Genomic DNA, 22,307 nt, shown 5'->3' with positions numbered 1-22,307 from the left:
CAGGACTTCATAAACATTTGGAAAATTAGCAATGTATTATTCTTTTGCTTCAGGGGCTGCCAATTTCAATTCCTCTCGAGCTGTAGGCTTCTTTGCTTCCTCCTGTGCCTGGCACTTCTCCATTCTCACTCCTGCCCTAGCCACTTTAGCCTCAATTAGTCTAGACTCCTTCAGAATCTCACCCTTAAACTGGCCATAGACTCTCGATAACTGTTGACTGAACATCTTTATGGCCCACTTTACTCCCGTCCAACATAAATATGCATACTAGGCAAGTGATCTGAATGGGTAGAGGGGACATCTCTGGTGGCAGTACACCTCCCCCAAGAATAAAAGTGTGACATGTTGAATTCTCATAGTTTGATGCTTTCTTTGACATTTGCTGTCAAAAGAAAGTTGGGACACCACCATTCACATTAGATGAGATGTGATGTGCATAGCCACCTATAAGTGGTTATTTCCATCTTAGTTGTTCGAGAACTTGGAAAAGACCTCCTATAAGTGGTTAGAAGTTGCAGAAACCCTCACACAAGACTATTCTATGATCTTTTAAAAGCTCCTATTGAGGTAAGCACGTGTTACAGAAACGGCTCTGTACAATCACCCCGTCACCGCTATGTGCCTATATGTAAGTGACAGAAATAGCGTTAAACAGCGACCTTTGCTTGTTTCCATAACTCCTAGTTGGATGCTTGTGAGGAGCAGCTATGTAATCCCACCACGCTGGTCATGTTTGACCGAGATGGGTACATACCTTAAACTGAAGGTAGAACTATGATTTTCCTTGTCCCAGATAAGACTTTGGCAGACTTTACACTTTTCTGGAGATTATTCCTATTATTAGGGTTACTGATTTTGAAAACTTACTGCTGGATGTCCCCGTTAATGTGATTTCTTGCCATATCTACATATCTCACCGCTGAGCCCATGTAATCTGAAGAAACTGTCTCTTCTGAAACCGTCAAAAGTTCTTGTCAATGGTTTCAAGGCTGCTTTTCCTAATCACAAAGGTAATAAGTAATCCATAGACCTCGTGTTTGGGGCAGGGCACTGCAATAGATATACCTTTGCTTGAAGCCCTAAAAAATTCCAAATCCCTCTGGTACTGTTACATTTATGTATAATGTACAATATTTCTAAACAGCCCCTTAACTTATCTTATTCAGATAAATTTAAGTTTTGTTAAAGAATATTAATGTTTTGCAGTCACCGTGTTCCTTCCTGTGACCACTGATTGTCCTCAGTGGTCACTTATCTCTGGTACTCCTACTCAGGCTTGGAGGGTAAACTTGGAGGAATAGGGGCCATAGCATTGGAACAGGAGTTGAATCAGGTTGTGTATAATTGGTTTTCAATTTTTTTTAACTGCCCCAGCCTACCAAATGTTTCTTAGTAAGGCTGGCAAACCTTAAGTATTTGGGTCACTGAAAGGGTTATATTTTTTATGACACTCTAAAGTTAGTTTAGTGAGGCTTTTTTTCAATTTTTTTTGTAGCATTCCTTTATTGAGGTACAACAAGTTTATAATATATGATGTCCAATGAAAAGCAAGTGGGAAGATATTATATCACACATTTCAACATTAGATGATACACAGCATAGAGTTTGAATTAACCTGATCACCTAGACAGGCGATTGAAAAAGGGTGGATACCTCAAGTCTATAAGTAGCCATGAAGCATAATGTAGATGCAGTTGGATCTCCATTGAGATGACTCGTATAAGTACCTTATGTGTGATTGGTTTGAGGATGTCACTGTTTAACAATACTAAAACGATATGGAGGGGTATATTAGGAAAGTTGGGGGGGGGGTCAGAAGGAGCATTGGTAATAGGATAGGATGGGGGCACTTGGTGGAGGTCTCAGTGCAAGGTGAACATAGCGCTTAACATATCAAGTCCTGGAGCTAAAGGTAGGTGAGTGTCTAAAGGTCACCCAGGGTTCCCAAGTCAGAATATGTTTGCTATCGGAGCAGTTGCTATCTGCCCTGAGTTCCTCCATTCTCTGTAAGTTCAAAATCTCTGTAAACCATTCAGAGACCGAGGGGGAACATGTGGATTTCCACAGTCTGTGTATGATAGAGAGTACGGCAATGAGAAGAAAGCCTGCCAAGGAACATTTTACCTTGGTGAGCGAAAGTGGGAGCATAGACAGATAGTAACAGAGTTTCAGGAGTGTTTGTTATGTTGTGGCCTGTCAGTTCGGGAATCAAGTCCATGGCTTTCGTCCAGAAGTGTTGTATTTCCGGGCATTCCCAGCAAATGTGGAGCATCGGGCCGGATGCCTGTTTGCAACTCCAGCACACATTGGGGAATTTCGGGGATATAGAGCAGAGTCTAGTAGGGACCCAGTACCACCTGGACATGATCTTAAAACTGGTCTCCTGAGCTTTACCTGAGAGTTTGTTGTATAGCTTGTGTACGCTGGCCCATTCCTCTGGGCAGAAAGTGTTATTTAATTGCCTTTCCCACGCCATGACATAGGGGAACGTGGGTTCCGCTAGTTTATTGAGATAGATGCCGTAAGAACGCATGCGGCACTCCCAATGTTTAAAGACATAGCTTTTCATAGGGCGTTAACTCTCTATGGAGGTCAAGCTTATGTCTAATGAAGGTGTAGAAGTGAGTTAATCCAATGTATTCCCATTGTATGCATGGGGTTATTGCGTCGGATGGGATGCTTTCTGTGTGGGGTGGAAGGGCGCCATCAGGAAGCACCTTCTGTAAGGTGAGTGGTATGGGTGTCCTTAAGGGTGCTAAGAAATCAGAGAAACAGCCTGGGGGGAACTCTGGGTTGTCTGCGATCTGGACCATCACAGGTGAATAATCTTGACACTGTGTAATGTCGCGGCAGCTTGAACATGTGGTGCTTGAGTGTTGCATATGTTAGCGACCATGGAAGGGTGGTCAGGGGAACTGCTGCAAGATGTCCTTCTAGCTGTATCCAGAGCTTAGAGGGGGCATTATGGAACCAGTCTAGGATACACGCTAGATTGGAGGAGACTTTTTAAAAATCTTTTAAACAATTTATTTGAGATAATGGTCAATGATCTTCAAGAAGACCTTTCACCCACTTCATCAACTCCAACGTATTTCATCTCTTATCAACCATAACTTTCCTTACCACTTAGTGCCCTTATTTTAACCTTCTGATATGTTGATAAGGTTATTTATTATCCTGGGCTAGAGTAGGGAGCCTGGCCCCACCCACTCAACCGTATAGATCCTAATTAGCATATTCAGTACTGAAACCATTTGCTCAGAAATGGCAGGGCTTCAGAAAAAAATTAGCAGAGTAAAACTGAGTAGTACAATACCTGGTTGGTGGAGGTGATGAACGGCCCTTGTTGATACGAGGAAGAAGAGACACTTTAAAGGGGTTGTCCACCTTCAGCAAAAATTTGATAAGGTTTGTGTAGGGAAAAGTTATACAATTTTCCAATATAGTTTTTACATCAATTCTTCACAGTTTTCTAGATCTCTGCTTGCTGTCATTCTATGGGAAGCTTCATTGTTTACTTCCAGTGGATAGAGATCTGTCCATGGTCTTGAGATGGACACGCAGGTCACGTCGAGCCATGTGTTACTAATGGCGTGTGTACGTGCATGTCCATCAAAAGACCATGGACAGATGTCTATCCACTGGAGGTGAACATAAAAGCTTCCTATAGAATGACAGCAAGCAGAGATCTAGAAAACCATGAGGAATTGAAACAGAAAGTATGTTGGAAAATTGTTTAACTTTCTTTACCCAAGCAATATCAATTATTTACTGAAAGTGGACAACCCCTTTAACAATACACAAGGTAATGTGGGAAAATGGCAGTATTAGCATGCCTTCAAATTTATGAAGGTAAATGTCCTTATCCCCAGGGGAACAATGTGGACATAGCCGGTGAGTCCATTGTCCAATTGTGGGTCCGTTGTCATGTATAGAAGGAGAGGGGTCATGAATTACGTAAATGACGATTTACTAGTGGTTTGTTAATAGAGGCGTACATAAGCAACAGGTCTATGTATTGTTCCGCCTAGGTGGTCACTGTCAATATTAAGTGCCATTGACATTAGTAAAGCAATAGTTGTCCTTATCAGTACTCACAAGGCTGTAAAATTTAACTACTTACATTTTAATAGATTTTAATGGATTTAGTAAGTAGATATAGTCTAAAAAGGAGAAACTGCACCATCAAGGGGCCTTCCTACCTGGTCATCCAGCACACTGCCCTGCAATGAGGGGCAAGAAACAGTGGTCTTATGGAGAAGTCTTTCTACCCTAACTTTAAGCCTTCACAAGGGCAGCACGGTGGCTCAGTGGTTAGTATTACAGCCTTGCAGCACTGGGGACCTGGGTTCAAGTCCCAGGGTCAACATCTTCAAAGAGTTTGCATGTTCTCCCTGTGTTTGCATGGGTTTCCTCCCACACACCAAAACATACTTGTAGATTGTGAGCCCCATTGGGGACAGGGGCTGATTTGGCAAGATGTGTGTACCGCTGAGTAATCTGTAGGCGCTATATAAATAAAGGAATTATTATTATGGAAAAAAGTTCCCTGACATGGCACCTCACAGCAATACATAGGGGTACATTTACTAAGGGTCCGTCGGATGCATATTCGTCGGGATTTCCGATTTGCCCTGAATTGCATAGGGGTTTTTGGCGCACGCGATCGGATTGTGGCGCATTGCCGCTGGCTTTCATGTGACACAAATCGGGGGGCATGGCCGTCGGACAACACAACTGATTCGGACAAACCGGAGAATTTAACTTTCAAAATTGTGTCGCAAGATCAGCACTCACATACACCGGGAAGAAGATAGTGAACTCCGGCGGACCTGAGCAGGGAAGCGACACAAGCAGGAAATTGGACGCACGATCTTAGTGAATTGCGGCAGCTCCGCATCCTTGTCGGACATTCCGGATTGGCAGCATCAACGGGACGTGTAAGTAAATGTGCCCCATATAGTCCTTCTTTGGTCCTGTATCTTTGTTCTACTTTCTAAATATAGCCTAAAGTTTTCTGGAATTCTCTATCCCCCACCACTTCCTGAGCAATTAGTATGATTGGTTTTGGCATCCAATATGCTAAGTATGCACTTTATGCAGGTTTGTGTTCATGAGATGGAGAAGGCAACCTAGGACTGCACCCAAAATCTTGAAGAAACACCTAATAAATGATGCTCAGATTTGTAGTTGGTGGAGGTAGTGAATGGTCCTCTTTATGCATTGATTATGCTCTTTATGATTGATCACTTTAGGCTTCAGAAGGAAGAAGCTTAGGTTTTCGTGAAGGTGACAATGAACTAGACTGCTATTGCTGAAGATCAATTTTCCCCATGTCTACTTAAGGGGCCTTGCTAATTCATAAACACCTACCTCCCCCTGGAAATCCACCAATTACGGAGCTTTAGGCAAACAATCCAGGTGGTCAGAACCAAGGTCTACAGAACATACCATGCAATCAGAAGATGATTGTACAGAAGATGACTCAAACCTATGGTGGCGATCTGGATAAAGATTTCTGACTGCAGCATATCCCCATTCCTTCTGTATGGCAGTGATGTCTGGGGACCACACAAACATCAAGTATTCCACCTACAGTTCTGCAAACACCTACTCCAAGACGAATGGAGCACCTCAAACGGCAGCTTTAGAGGCAAACTGGGTAGATTTCCCTTACACGTTACAGTCCAGAAAAAGGCGCTAGCATTCCTGGCCCACTTTCAGAGGATTCCTTCCACCATAAAGCCTTGTAACAGCAGGGGGTCCCTGGCAACCAAGGAACCTGAACCAAGCCAGACCCAAACATGTACCAATCATGGCTGAAATAAACTAAATTCAGGATGGTGATAAGCAGTGTCTAGGAGGAATATATCCGTGACTGACAATTCACTATAGAAATACCGGTCCATCTTCCACGGTCCACATAGAAATAGACTGGCCCCACACCTGGATAAACTACTGGACCCCAGAGACTGACAGATCCTGAGCCACTATAGATGGGGCACCCACAACCTGGCCATGGAGTCCGGGCAGCACAGACCTACAACGTGCCCAGGGAGAGAAGACTGTGCCAACAGTGCCAGGACCAGGAGGCCGATGTACTTCTCCAAATACGAGTGATGGACACTAACTTGAGGAGACCCTCACATCTCCTCCTCGACATCAGCTTCATGGAGGAGGAAGAGAAGATCTCTATCCTGCTGGGGGAAGAAGAGACCACATAGGCCATAGCAGTCAAATATATTACTGCCTGCCATAGACTAAGAGCCTTGTGATACCATGGACTCGTATAAACCCCCACACCCTATTCCTCTGCAGCCCTTCCACCCCCATTCCCCATGTCTCCCATCCCTCAATCCCCTACAATCCTCTAATCTCTAAATAATTTCACAATGCCAATATGTACTTGGTCCGGCTTGTAAAACTTCTTTGAATTGAATTGACTAAAGAATCCTCATGCCTGGAAAAAAGCTGAAAGTTGCGTTCCCTCTCACCTCACAGCTAGGACATGACATGTCATACTATGGGAATCACTGCTCAATATTGACTTCAAACTATGGACTAGATATGTCTACTGTATTCTGGATGGTTGGATTCATTTGTCCTCAGGGCGGTGCATGCTGAGCCGTCTGGATTTGCCTTATCGAATCCCCAGATAATCTACAGATAATGTACATTGAACCATAAATGAAGTAGCAGCTGTGGAACAATCTAATATGACATTGGTTGCATTATGGACATAGAATAGGCTTGTGATTCCATGTAGTAGCTGTAAAAGATGCTGATAAATGGGTGAGCCGAATATACGCTGTGCCAACATTTACGGTACAAGGTGTAGCACACCTTGTAAATAGGCCCATGTGTCCCACAAAGTGGGTGGATAGTTCAACGGATATAAGCACAGTCTAGGTTGGCATTGTGGTACAGATCCAAAACAGAAAGCTAAACAGATGTGACCACTACTCCATCTGGCCTTAACCCCATGGGGTAGCTCTGTCTTACCACTGATGACTCCAAGACCCTGCCTTCCTCAACATAAACAGAAAGAAGGTACATATTAACCCTATGTCCATAATAAGTCTTGATGTCTCCAGTTATATCAGTTACATAGTTAGAGTCTGTCAGCTTGAACCAATGTTGAAGTAAAGGAAAGAAGAAACCACAAAGCATTTATCAACCAGAGAAATGTCCTTCTCTACTTCTCTACTAAATACGACAGTCAGAATAAATTTTAAAAGACCTGCTAAAACAAGTCTGGAAATTTAGTACGGAGAGCTTTTGATATTTTATGATTACAGAAAGGCATCGTGGCTCTTGTTGGTCATGACCCTATAGCATGACTACATGGACAGTAGAGTTTCATGGTGATACACTTCTTAATAGCAGAAACTCCATAATGTCAATGCTCTTACAGTAGGGAATCCATAGTGTAACGGCTCTTACATTGGAGTGTTCTGTAATGTGAGTGCTCAACAGCAGAGAGTTCTGTACTGTGGCTGCTTTTACAGTAGAGAGTTCCATAATGTGACTACTGTTACAGTAGAGAATCCATAGTGTGACTGCTCTTACATGTGACAGCTCCATAGTTTGACCACTCTCTATTACAGTAGAGTTTTGTAATGTGACTGCTCTTACAGTCGAGAATCCATAGTGTGACTTTTCTTACGATCGATAGATCTACAGTGTGACCACTCTTACAGTAGAGAGTTATGTAATGTGACTACGCTTACAGTTCAGAGTTCTAGTTTGACTTCTCTTACAGTAAAACGTTTTATGGTGTTACTGCTCGTACAGAAGAGTTCCAGAATGTGACTGCTCTTACATGTGAGAATCCATAGTGTGACTGCTCTTATATGTGAAAGCTCCATAGTTTGTGTTCACATACAGTACGAAGCTCCATGTTGTTGCTACTCATACAATAGAAAATCCATAGGGTGACTGCTGTTATATTAGGGAGTTCTGTAATGTGACTGTTCTTATTGTAGAGAGCTCCACAGTGTGACTTTACAGTAGAGTATTCCATAGTGTGATTGCTCTTACATTAGATATCGATAATGTGCCTGCTCTTACATCAGAGAGCTCCATAATGTGAATGCACATTAGATTGCTCCCTTGTGTGACTGCTCTTACAGTAGAGTGTCCATAGTGTGACTGCTCTTACAGTGGAGAGCTCTACAGCGTGACCACTCTTACAGTGGAGAGTTATGTAATTTGACTACTCTTACAGTAGAGCAGGGCCGGCTCCAGCACCCGGCATACCTGGGCAAGTGCCGAGGACCAGAGAGCTGCCGGGGGCCCACACAGGCTGTGCACATCAGAGGCCTGAGGAAGTCCTGTGTCCTGCACTGTTCCACCCCAATGGGACAAGGTACAGAGCTGCCTGTGTGATGCAGCACATTAGAGGTTAAACCCCCCCTTTCCCCCCATCTCCTCTTCACATGGAGCTGCAGTAATGCTGAAGTCTGGCAGCTCAGAAATCGGGACGAAGAGGTGGAGGAGGAGAAGTCTGAAGACTCCTCTGTGTGACACCAGGGCTGCTGCAGACACCACAGGGTGTGTGATGGTATGTGACATGTATGGATGTGTATTACTGATCCATATAGTGAGTGTATGGTATGTGTGATGATGTGTTTGCCTGCATGTGTGTCTGTTTGCATGTAGCTGCATCTGTCTGTATGTAGCAGTTTGCATGTAGCTGCATCTGTCTGCATGTGTGTCTGACTGTATATATGTCTTGCTGCATCTGTGAATGTTGCTGGTATATAGACAAAAATATTAATCTCCTCCAATGTACATGAGATGGAGAGAGGATTCTGTGTCAGCAGTGATGTGCTGTATGAGGTTCTGCAGCAGATGAGATGCGCATTATGTTTTGAAGCAGCCGAAGTGTGTATTACGATGTTCGGCAGCAGCAGTGATGTATATTATGAGGTTCCGCAGTAGCTGAGGTGTTTATTATGAGGATCTGCAGCAGCTGAGGTGTGTATTATGAGGTTCTGCAGTAGCTGAATTGAAGTTTCAGTTTTATTACTTGGCAAAGGGGAGGGGCACAATTTTTTTTAGGTTCGCCCTGTTGGTTAAATGACCTTAAAACAGCCATGACCGTGACACAGCTGTTTGGGATGATAAACTAGGGAATATTTCAGGGAACAGGAGAGTGTTTTAGTTTCTGAATTTTTAATGCTGCCGTTAGTTCACTGCAAAGGGGCCCACTGAGGCTCGCCCAGGGGCCTACTGAATCCTGGAGCCGGCCCTGCAGTAGAGAGTTCTGTAATGTGACTACTCTTACAGTCTAGAGTTCTATAGTTTGACTTCTCTTACAGTACATAGTTTTATGGTGTTAATGCTCGTACAGAAGAGTTCCAGAATGTGACTACTCTTACATGTGACAGTTCCATAGTTTTACCACTCTCTGTTACAGTAGAGAGTTTTGTAATGTGACTGCTCTTACAGTAGAGAATTGCCTAAAGAGCTTGCCTAAAGAGATGGGTTTAAGGTAGTTGGAAAAGAGTCTGATAGTATGGGTTAAGGCATTCCAGAGAATTGGTGCAGTTTGGGAGAAGCCCTGGAGACATGAGTGGGAGTTATAAATTAATCTTAGATCGCTGGAAGATCAATTAATGTATTAAACAGCAGACTTGACCTGTATGGTGAGGGCTCAGCACGCCAAACGTCAGTTTAACCTATGTCATATTATAAGTTTCGATCCAGATTTTGAGAAGACCTCAAGGTCATAAGCAAAAGCTGTGTTCACATCTGCATCATATTGTCCATTCAGAACCTTCAGTTGAAAATTTGGTCTTATTTTCTAGAAAAAAAAAGCACAGCATGTAATAAAATGATGGACACCACGAGAGAAACCAACTGTCCCCAATTATGTTAATGGAATCTGCTGGGCGTCGTAGGTGTCTATCATGTGCCGGATCCATCAGACTTTCAATTCTGGTTTTCTGCTTCATGGAAAGGACCGAAAAATAAAAGAATTCCTAACGCAGATGTGAACTCAGCCTAAGTCTTACGGATCAGCCCCAGGCACAGTGACATTACTAATATAACTGCACAACGCTTGGATTTGTAGGCAAGGATATTCTTCTGTTCCAGTGAGCATAGTGTCCCCTTGGGTGCAACCTTTTAACTTTACATCCTCCAGTTATTGGAAGATAAATCAGCTACAATAAGTGTCTCATTGGCCTCATCCTTCAAAATTACTCCATCATGAACTTTTTTTCAGAAATATTCAAGGATTTCTCTCTCGAAAGGGAATCGGTTTGGGTAGTTCTCAACAACACATCACTTAACGAATGACAACTGCAGACTACATACAGTCAACGACGGCTCCTTTTAAAGCCACCTATGATATATCTGTCATCATCGAATTGAAAGAAAATCTCTGCGACTTCTTTTGTTAGCAAATTATTCCAAAGATGCCTGTCCACAATTCAAAGGTCTCATAGTAGATGTGTCTTCCAAGTCAATTTCAAGGAGAATTTCAGTATTTTCAAATTATCCATTATGTGAAGAGACATGTCCACAGTCTGTAGACCTCTGGGTAGATGTGTCCTCCATGACAGTTTAAAGGGATATTCCAGCACTCTCATAATATTCATAATCTGAAGATGAATGCATGTACAAAGACCTAAGTTCTCAGGGTAGCTGAAAGGAGAATTAAAGAGATCTCCAGTTACCTTTGCCTGAAGACCACTGTCCACAATCTGGAGGTCTCAAGATGGATGTCTCCTTTATGTAAATTTTAAGGGGTATTCCAAAAGTCCCATGCAATCCCATATCTGGAGATGGATTTCCACAATATGGAGGTCTCAGGGTAGATGTGTCCTGCATGTCAGTTAAAAGGGGTATCCTAGTACTCATGGTATTCCTTATATGAAGAGACATATCAACAGTCTGGAAGTCTAAAGGTAGATGTGTCCTTCATATAAATTTAAAGGATAATCCAGAGATAATTGCATGTTATCGCTTATGAAGAGTTGCATTTCCACAGTCTCTGGGTATATGTGGCTTCCATTTCTGTTTAAATAAGTATTATGGTAATCTCATGCTATCCCTTATCAGAGATTCATGTCCACAGTCTCGTTTTCTCAGGGTAGAAGTATTCCAGAACTCAAAGAGGAGCTAAAATACCACAGATCACGGCACATGGCCTGAGAAATGTTCTTGTCCTGTTACCTAACTCAGCGAACATAAAAACTTCCAGGTCTTTATTATGTTGTCATATGGTGGTATAGAAATATCTTGTAGTCAATCAATTGCAGATAAAAACCAATGTATTCCCAGCGTTACTTCATGCTCTTAGTCTTGGCTTTTTTAAGAATGTGAAGTAACACAGTTGAGTTGTTTTTTGTCGGCAATTGTTTGACTACGAGATATCTTTATACCACCATATGATAACATAATAACGATTACAAGTTTGAGTCCACAAGTTTACTGGACCGGAAAATTTTTGTTTGCTGCATTCCAGAGCTCCCTTGTTCTACCTTATCTAGAGATGCTTGTCCACAGTCTGAAGGTCTCATGGTAGATGTGTCCTCCAAGGAGCTTCCAATATTCTCATATTATCTATTATCTTAAGTTGTATCCATGTCCACAGTCTGAAGGTCTCATGGTAGGAGGTTTAATGGGATATTCCAATATTCGCACATTATCTATTATCTAAAGACGTATCCATATCCACAGTTTAGAGGTCTCAGGGTAGATGTGTCCTCCATGTCAGCCAAATGGGGTTGTTCCAGGGCTCTTCAGAATCCTATCTATCAGTGACCTCCAGTGATTAGACAAATGCAAGTCATTGTACCCCTAAATCAACGGTTCTCAACCTGTGGGTCGTGACCCCGGCGGGGTCGAACGACCAAAACACAGGGGTCGCCTAAAGCCATCGGAGCCACGATTTTATTGCATTTTTTGGCACGAATACAATATTCTTGTACATGGTTTGGGGTCACCGCAACATGAGGAACTGTATTGCGGGGGTCGGTGCATTAGAAAGGTTGAGAACCACTGCCCTAAATGAATGGAGTGGTTGGTCGTGCATGCTCATTCCCTCCATTCACTTCCATAGTTCTTTCAGATATCACTGTTTCAGCATAAAAATCGAGAGGAAAGGGGTTATACATGTGCAACACAACACTTCCAATTCTTCCAAGTCCATGAGTGATCATGGACCTCACAAATGCTAATCTCTGCACCCCTGAATGAATGGAGTGGTTGGTCTTGAATGCTTGGCCCCTCCATTCACTTCCATAGTACATTCAGATATCACAGTTTCAGCAGTCTCATATCAATCAAGGTAGAGGTGGTCATCCATGTGCAACACAACTCATGAGTAATCAGGGGAGTCGTCATTTGCCGTAAAATCCCTTTAAAGAAAAGTGGGTTACAAGAGGTTAACCATTGAGGAGGTATTACTGGTGTTGTTTGAGAGCACTAATGGACCCTCCGAAAGTGGGCCATTTATTGAGCTACTGATGGGGTAAATGAAAAGTCCAAGTCATTGCCCCAGAAAGCCATGAGTGGAATGAAGTAGGTGCCGCATAATAATGTAATAGTGAGATAGACTAGTGGACTCCCTTTGGAATTGTGACCCTGAAACGTGGATATTTACTGTAAATGTACGCTTTTATAATTGATGGAGGAGAAATCAAGGGCATAAAAGATTAATGCAAAGATATTAGGAGACCCCTGAGTGTAGGAATATGGGCTCCTTCAATATGTGCTGTGAAAATGCATCATGCAGTAGACACTATGACAGATGCCTCCAGTAAAAGTCTCCAGGTGACCTTGTGCGCGGTGCGGTGACTTCTCCCAGCCTCTTTAATTACTGCATTGTCAGCTGCTCTCCTCATATTGATCCCATATCTCCTTCTGAGGAGCCTCGGAGTCTCAGTCTGGGAGCACCTAGGATGGATCTCTACGTGTCACCGGGAGAGTCGCCCCTCCTTTATGACAATTGACCATTTAGAAAACGCAAAGCCGGGTCACAGCGCTCGGAGAACACTATATTTGGTAGAATTTGTACGATTTTTATGAAAGATTGTAAACCGTTCAGATGGATTTTGCGGTGACCTCTACTTAGTGTGTACATCGAGAAACGCTCCAGTCGTACACGCTAACTATGTCCATAGGGTCCCGTTAACCCACTGCAAAGTCATAGAGTAAAGTCGGAGGTGAACACTCGAAGCTAAACATAGTTCACTAACATGATGTGAACGCAGCCTTATAAAGATCTTTCACTTCAGTGCATTTGACCCCTCGACTTGCACAATGTACCCCCAATCTCTTACAGCTAAAATTTTGTTCATAAATCACCCAAGGGTGCTGAAACATATTGTTTGGGTTCAATAATGAAAGGAAATCAGTCAAAACAGGGGGAGAGACAGTAGAATAGTTCAATGCAAAGAGCACAGCAGTGTGAGGACACAACCCCAGTGCACATAGAGAAGTTACAATCCTACAACACAAATCATAGTCCTGCTGCTCAACGTCATCTCAGCTTTGTTAGGACTCAGTTTCATTATGGGAAGCAGGGTCATCACCAGTATGACACCAGTTCATTGCCGACCCTGCTGTGCAGGCAGGATGTGCTTTCCCTCTTTGCAGGACTTCTAGTGGACAACAGGATTACATCATCACCTTTAAATGGGGTTAGCACTTTAGTTTTTGTAAGGTGAATATTAGTGAAGGAGGCAGGATATTAGGTAATTTACCCATATACATCTATTAATAGTTCTCTGCTTTCTTGATATGTAAAGTGAAGCCTCCAATCTTTTACCTCATCAGCCAGAGATTCCTGACCATAAAATGGCTGCAGATCGAAGATCATGTGATCTATAGTTGTCCATAAGCAATCGCCCTGCCATGACCTTAATCTAATATTCATGAATACTATCATAAGGTCATGGCAGGGCGATGGACAGATAGAGATCACATGACCCTCCATCTGCAGCCATTTGATAGACAGGAATCTCTGGCTGATGAGGTAAAAGACAGGAGGCTTCACTTTACATATCAAGAAAGCAGAGCGGAGCTATTACTTGATGTAAATTTTTTAATTACATAATATCCAGCCCCGACATTTACACACACATTACAAAAAACATGAAATAAAATGACGAACCCCTTTAAGTCCCTCCTACCAATATTAAGACAACCCCATTCTCCACAAATCCTCCCCCCAACCCCCCGTGCTTATTTCTGCCTCATCTAAGAGCAGGAATGTAGTAATATATAGCCAATGGTTTGGTAGATACTACACTATATAGCTATACTATCTGCGAGTGCTGTGTGCAGAACTAGGCTCCACTTCACCTGGGGCAAAGGTTAAAGAGGTTTCCCCATTTGCTGTATTTCTGACATATATGATAATCCCTTTAAGGGTATGTTCACACAGTTAATTTCCAAACATATTTTACATGGGGAAGGTTTTATATCCAAATTCTACCCCATGACCTGTCATTCTGTTGACCAATACAGATCAGCAGTAATATGACCATATACTTCAACACAGTAAACACTAAGTAAATAAACGCAGGAACCGAGCCACACCAGCTGTCTAGGAACGCCATCGTACAACACACGTGGCGGTAAGGACGCCAAAGTGTACATCATCTACACAATCCTCCATCTCTTCTCCGCTATGAAGAAAATTAACTAACTTGAGAAGAGGCCAGAACCAACAAACCGTGAGTGTATGACTATAACCATATAACGTTATCTATCTTCTATATTGGGCCGATCCTATTTTTTAACTACACACCGCAGATATAGGGCCCTATATCTTGCCAGTTATCAAAGACACCTCCTGGATACCTATCCCCCACTTTTTTCATTCGTATGAACCTTTTTTCACTCATATGAACTTTTTATTCATACGATCTTTTAATATTGTATATTATCAGCTCAAAATTTGATGTATTAAGTTCAAGATAAACCTCTGATGCATCTTTAGAACGTTAGAATCTTTTAATTTTAAACTAGTTGTTGTTTGTTATCTAGACCAATTTTTTCATTACAGACGTCTGTGGGTCTGATTTTTATATATATGTATTTATCTGTATGTTTGTATTGTCTAGATTAAAATCACTTTAATAAGAAATTTGGAGCCGATCCCTATTTAGTGCCTACCTATATACTTTTATGAATCACTTCGCTTTTTTCCCTTTTGGTGTTTGAGGGTTAAGGTAGTAGCACATAAGGACGGCCAGATAAGTCTGATAAGTGCCACTAAAATTTTTTTCACTAAGTAAATAAAACCTGAGATGAACAGCACACAGATTCCACTGTGTGGTTATTTCTTTATTGAAAACAAGGCAAGAACACAGTCGCCGTATATGAAAAAATTAAGTACACCCTACTGGTTCCATCATATACTTGATTAATTGATCAACAGCAAGTGTGACCGCCTCTGTAAAAGCAGAATGTTTGACAGTTTTGTAGAGCATTCAGATGTGTTAACAAGAAACAATGACGGAAAGGCCTTCGCAATGATCTTAAAGAAACAATTGTTGCGACCAATCAATCTGGGAAGGGTTACTAGGCCATTTCCAGGTAGCTCTCCATCATCCTACAGTGAGTGAGATTATATAGTGGGAAAATTCCAAGACTGCTGATCTATGTACAAGTTGATATCCCAGGAAATTCACACCAAGGTCAAACTAAGCAATATTCAGAGAAATTACAAATACCCAAGAGTTGCATCTCAGACTCTCTAGGACTCAGTTAGCATGTTACATGCTCAAGTTCATGACAGTACAATTAGAAAAAGATTGAACTAGAAGAAAGTACATGGCAGCGCTGCTTCAATTTGGAAAGTTGCATCAGAACGACACCAAAAACAGCACCAGTAAAGTAAGCAGCTACAACAGTCCCAGCAGCGTCATTGGAAACGTCCGATAACGCTAGCAGACACTGCTGCATTGTAAACTAGAAACGCCGGACCGTTCTGGAAGCGCTGCCTCTTCCCCAGACCACCCCATTAACTCTATAGGCCAGTGGTGACTGCCTCGCCCCTAATCCCGCCCCCTCATGAATACGTCGGACCACTTTGAGAGCGGTCCGGCGTTTCTAGTGTACATCGCCGCAGTGTCTGCTAGCTTTATCTGAGGTTTCTGATAACGCTAGCAGTGTAACACTGCTGGGACTGTTGTTGTACTAGGAGCTGCTAGTGCCGTTTTGGAGGTCGACAGGTCCCCTTTAATAAAAACCCAACATAAAAGCTGAGAATTATGTGAGGCACAGTGCACAAAGTGGCAAACCTGGCGCAGACACTTCCTAAATACATGTGCAAGCTCCAAAGATGTTCTTTTCAGTGCAAAGAAGGACAGAAACTGGTGCAGCTAGAAGAATAGATCTGGCCCAAAGTGTCAGTACAAACACCTCAGAGATGACCAACGTGGTGGTGGAGAGGAGGATTATTTGAGTTTGATTTGAAGCCACAGAACTTTGGCGCCTTGAAGGTATTGGGGGAGATTAATAAAGAAGTGTCTGAGGTAAAACTGCTCATGGCAACCAATCGGAGCTCAGCTTTCATTTCTTCACAGCTGTTTATAAAATTAAATACGATCTGTGATTGGTTGCCATGGGCAACTAGAACAGTTTTACCTCAGACACTTCCGATAAATCTCCTCCCTTGAATCTACCATGTACATATAGAGTATGTAGATATTCTCCAGTCACATGTAAGGTCAACATCTACAGCTTGTCCAAAACTTGGTCATGTAGCAGGACATTGATCCCAAGTTACAGCTTCAATTCTATAGCAAAAAGGTGAAAAATGAAGAGAATCAATGTTGTACAATGGAGGAGCTGCTTACATCGTTGTCATATTTTTATACTTATGAATATGACTCCAGTCTGTCTCATTGATCTCATAAAAATGCTTACGATGAGTTAAAGTCTCCAGGGATCTACAGTTACACATTTAAAGTTCCTTGAATTAGAAGAAGGAGATACGTCTGTGTCCTCAGCAGTGGGGCCAGGTCTGAAGGACATCTGTCTCACTGTCATTCATATAATTGTCTCACTAAAGGTCTATCTGTGATCCATATACGTATACATTAGGTCTGGATACAGACGTCACTCCATATGGGACTCCATACGGGACGGGACTAGAAGTAGGATACTAATCCGTTAAGTACATACAATTGACTTGGCGCTCCAATATGCTTGCACTTATTGTATCACGATACCTTGATAGCAATCCACAAAAAAAGTGATGACATTTCGGTCTGAATAGACACAGGACTGCAGGAGAGATAGGAGACATGTGAAAAGATGGTCTCTATCGGGATGATGGCGATGAGGAGTATGTGGTTTAAATGCCGTCTAGAGTGAATATACCATTGGCCATTGGTAATCTTCTTATATTTCCCTCCATCGTTTTAAAATCAACTGTTAAAATTATATCTGAAGTGCCATGGGGACTATTACATGAAGCCATCGGTGCTGTAGCTTCACTGGCTGTTACACTGTGCAGGAGCACTTCCCTCCTCCCATTGTGTACTGAAACTTCTTCTGCTGCAGTACAGACAGAGGTAGGGGGGAAGTGCCAAAGGAGCATAGGAGGAAAGAGTGTAACAGCCTGTGAAGCTGCAGCATGGAGGGGATTTAGTAAGAACCCCTTCCCCAGGCACTTCAGGCTCATTAGCATAAATCTAAAAGTTGGAGGAGCCCATGGATAACAAATATAAGAAGATTACCACAGTCACGGTGCCTGGATCTATGAGTAATGTCCCTGGTTTGTCATGATGGATTTTGATGGTGGTGATGGTGGTGGGGGGTATTTATCAGGGCTTTTGTGCCAGTTTTCCTGACATGTGGCCCGGAATTGTGGGTATTATCCCTAGTGGGCATGGAGTGTTGAAAATGGGAACGTGCCTTGTGGCAAAGTGGGGTGGCACCTGGGCACAACCTAAAGCCGGTGCCAGAGCTAGAACTGCCTGGCATAACTGTGCGTAGGGTGTCAGGGTTAATATCATGCGCTGGCGCACCATGAGGCCCATTGTATACATTACCCCCATTGTATTCAATGGGCTTTGTCGGACATGTGGTTTTTTTTCACACAAACACACATTTTTTTTTACGTGCATTAAACTCCCAGCATGCTCTATTTTTGCAACCAAGCCTTAAGATTCTGATCCTGTAGTATTACAGTACAGATAGTAATAACATCAGATGTAATGCTATAATACAGTAATGTAATACATGTTAAATAGTATTGGTACAGAGTAATGTAAGCGGTGATGTATAATAATGTAATTTACATAAATATTAATGTACTGCAAATATTACTCAAATGAATAACCAAAATGGAGATAGATCCCTTACATGATGGACACAAATGGGTTCTGATGGTGCACATTTAATAGATGTGTGATGGTGCCTGGCATTTTGGATAACAGTACATAACCGTTTTCTGTTAGGCCTAATTCACACCTGCATTCAGACCTCCGTTATTATCTTCCATCATTAACACAATAATGGAAATGGATCTGTTAAAACGTCCGTCGATTTGGAATTTTGTCAGAGTTTTATATAAATGTGCAGAAGTGTGGGTATCAAGTAAAAGGCACAGGATCGGGGTATAAGCTAAGGAACAGGCTACAGGCTCCGAAACAGGAACAGTTTTCCAACAGAAAACAGGCGAAATTTTTTTCTCTCTCTTGCTGCGCCTCTTGCACCTTATTTATCAAATGTCGGATCCACAATATTGGTGCTTTTCTGGCACTCATGACTTTTTTGGGGCACAAATTTGTGGCGCCGCTTGGGAGTGAAACTTTTCCGGGACTTTTCTAACAGGTTTTTTGGTGCAATTTTTGGTGCACAATTAGAGCAGCAAAAAGCTGGTCTAGGGAGTTCTAGTTCACCTTCATGAATGGGGAGATAGTTCTAAACTTTTTTATTTGTGCGCCAAGGAGAAATTCTAACCAGACCTGGGTGAACTGAGCCCTGGGAATTTATCAGGCCCCTGGATGCTTGAGCCCCTTGGGCCTGCATCATTCAACCCGCAGCTGAGACCAACACGGAGATGCAGATTTAACCCCCCAACTTTCCAGGGATGAGATACTGCAAGGAACTGTCAAGGCAGCCCTGGGTGTGGCCCACAAGCTCTGAACTAAGCATCCAATTAAGTCAATTAAGTCAATTAAGGCAACATTGAAACACGGGAGCTTATTTACTAATGGTCCACGGCCACAATTTTGTTGGATTTTCTAACATTTTCGGGTTTTGCCCGGCTGAGACAGGGGTATTTAACAGGAGATTGTGTCACATGCGATTGGTTTTTGGAGCTGCTGCACTGGCTTTCATGTGACAGAAATTGGGGGGGGGGAGGGTTTGCGGGCATTCGGATTCGGACTGAGCGCGGGATTTAACTTTCAAACTGTGTCACAAGATCAAGCACTTACATGAAGAAGATGGTGGACTCTGAGCGAAGAAGCGACACATGCAGGATATCGTGCCACATATGTTGCCTCTCATTGCTGGGCTCCTAACTCCAGGATAATATCCCTCAAGGATTTGCCAGGTTGTCTCTGCCAGACTTCAGCACTTTCTTGTCCCATCACCAGATTTTTTTGCCAAAACAGCATTTATTGAACCAGCCAGGACATCAGTTTTAAAAGTATACAGGATCTAGCGTTCCAATGTACTAGTGGTGGGCACACCATTTGGGGTGGCATCAGTAGCTTCCACTATCTAGCTCACAGTAGAAATTTTGAGTGACCCTGGATAAAGGTTGGTGACAGTAACCTCTTCTAAGACCTTGTGTGAAATAGGGTAAAAAGGTGTGGTGTTCTGCCTGCAGTGCATTGTCTAAGATTGTTCGGTTTTGTCAGGAAGAAGCACAAATGTCCAGGACTCGAGACCTGCAAAGGGAAAATAAGTCAGTTTTGTCTCATGTCTCATAAAAAAAACCTCATCGCCTTTTTTCTTGGATAAACTAATGTGTCCCCTCCAGTGGGTGATTACTGGCAAACTGCTTAGATTTCATCATGTTTATGACCCTGCCATTAACAGGCTCTTATGGGTTAACAAGATGTCAGCCGATGGAATCTTGATTGCTTCATAAAGAATGGGAATAGAAGCAAACATCCTCAGAGAAATGTTCGATGGGCCAAGAATCAAATCTTCCTGTTCTTCTTCCTGCTTAGTCCCAGTTTAGCCATAATTGGAACTCGCTTCTTTGTCCCGATGATGTAGTGAGCTGGCCAAGATCTTCATACAATCCCTGCTTTTTCGGATTAAGGCTTTTATACTTTATTGCCATTACAGCAGAACCTTTTTTTCCACACTTGGGCCAGAATGAAGAGTTTTGGCAAACATAGAAAATTGTAAATTTGCCTTCAGCAAGTCATGAACGTGAGGAGGAGTCAATCAGGTAAGTTGTGCCATCTGCCTGTCAGCAGCTTTGTCAGACCACCACCTTGCTAGATGAAGTGAGAAATCCTTTTAAAAGTGTTTATATCATATTTTGACATCTTTCTATCTGCTCCTTAGTCACCGAGAATGTAATCTACAATATTATTACTCAAAATTCACTCATCTGGCATTAGACGCTGGCGCGGGAGTAGAAGCATAATGTTGAGAACCTGGTGAAGGAACAACTTCTTGGAGGAAGCTTCCTTTTCCCAAATCACACGCTGCAGACTGGGATCCCATAACATAGAAACTTCTAGATATTAATAAGACTTAGTAAATCAAAGAATTGTCATCCATTTTTTCCGTGTCAAATGAAGAACTCCAGACTAGCCCATCACAGCAATATAAGCCACAAAATGCTAGAAGATGGTGAGAACTTCCTCACAGGTCTGACACGAATGTATTACCTTAATGTAGTCACACTATAGGAGGCAACCTACAAGTGAGCATATAGTATATTGGGGGTCATTTACTAAGGGCCTGATTCGCGGTTTCCCGACGTGTTATCCCGAATATTTCCGATTTGCGCCAATTTCCACTGAATTGCCCCCGGATTTTGGTGCACTCGATCGGATTGTGGCGCATCAGCGCCGGCATGCACGCGACGTAAATGGGGGGGGGGCGTGGCGAACGAAAACCCGACAGATTCGGAAAAACCGCCACATTTTTTTTAAAAAATGGGTCGCGAAAATTGCACTTCCCTTCACTCAGCCCGGCTCGGTGTATTCCAGTGTGTTCCGATGCTCTTCAGTGCAGCAGCGCCACCTGGTGGACGGCGGAGGAACTACCTCAATAAATCCCGTCCGGACCCGAATCCAGCGCAGAGAACGCGCCGCTGGATCGCGAATGGCCCGGGTAAGTAAATCTGCCCCATTATGTTTATATAATTTACAAAGAACAATTAAGACATCGCTAAGATGCTTAGAACTCAATTCCTGGACTCACAGGAACTTCTCACAGCTACTGAGGTCACTAACGGAACACAAAACATCTACACAGCCGTGGAACCAGGATGAGTCCACCACTGACCAGGAAGAGAAGCCACTGAACATACGAAGCTGCAAAATTTCAATAACACTTTGTCCATAAACCTACAGGGACCTGAAGTTTCAGCACATGGTACAACCATGGATAAGGCTGGCATCTACATGGAAGGTTCTAGGAGATCCATACTGTCTAGGAAGAACATGATCTACAGTACACTGCGAACACATGGGAGATAACAGTACTATGAAGTATGCATAGCTATCTTGATACAGAACCAATAGACATGTTCAAAAAAAACTGGTATCTATAGAGATGTTATAACTCTGGTCTACTTTTTTGCAGCAGGTGCTTGCAAAAGTGGTTGTCTGGTTCCCTTGCAGTTTTTAATACTGATGTCCAATTCTCAAGACCCAAAAGTGGATCCCACACTGATCTTCTTTTAGCCCAATCTTAATTACGAAACTGTTCTGAATATAGGTCATATATATATATTTTTTTTAAAGTACATGGCGGCCAGGTAACCTGTTTAAGAGGAATGTAAATCACATGTAAGAAGACCAAAAATAAAAACCCTACTCGCCTAGTTACATCACCATGGAATGGTTTTAAGAAATATATGGGTTATTTCTAAATATTAAAACCTGGATTGAATCCCATGGAGATATTGAGGGGGATGGGAAATGGAGTAACTCTCCAAACATTGGACAGCTGGAGTAGGGAAAACGTCTCACAGATTTAGCATCTCCAACAGCATCCAGGCGAACCTCTCCAATGGAGCCAGGAGTGGTGACTGCCCAGTGTAATTCTTCAGAAAAATGACCGCACTGACAGGACTCCTTAAATGTAATTGGAGTATGTATTTAGACATCTTTGTCAACCTTTCATTGACAATG

General features: G+C 42.6%; 1 protein-coding gene across 2 annotated transcripts in view; it reads right to left on the bottom strand.

Annotated features, from left to right (window-relative positions):
• Positions 1 to 22,307, bottom strand: part of LRRC4B (leucine rich repeat containing 4B) — a 113,673-nt gene that overhangs the window by 47,221 nt on the left and 44,145 nt on the right. The window lies entirely within an intron of this gene.

The sequence above is a fragment of the Engystomops pustulosus genome, chromosome 6 (assembly GCF_040894005.1).
Source record: "Engystomops pustulosus chromosome 6, aEngPut4.maternal, whole genome shotgun sequence".
In the NCBI taxonomy this organism is placed as follows: Eukaryota; Metazoa; Chordata; class Amphibia; order Anura; family Leptodactylidae; genus Engystomops; species Engystomops pustulosus.
The sequence above is the reverse complement of the archived record's forward strand: the minus strand, read 5'-3'. Positions and strand labels throughout refer to the sequence as shown.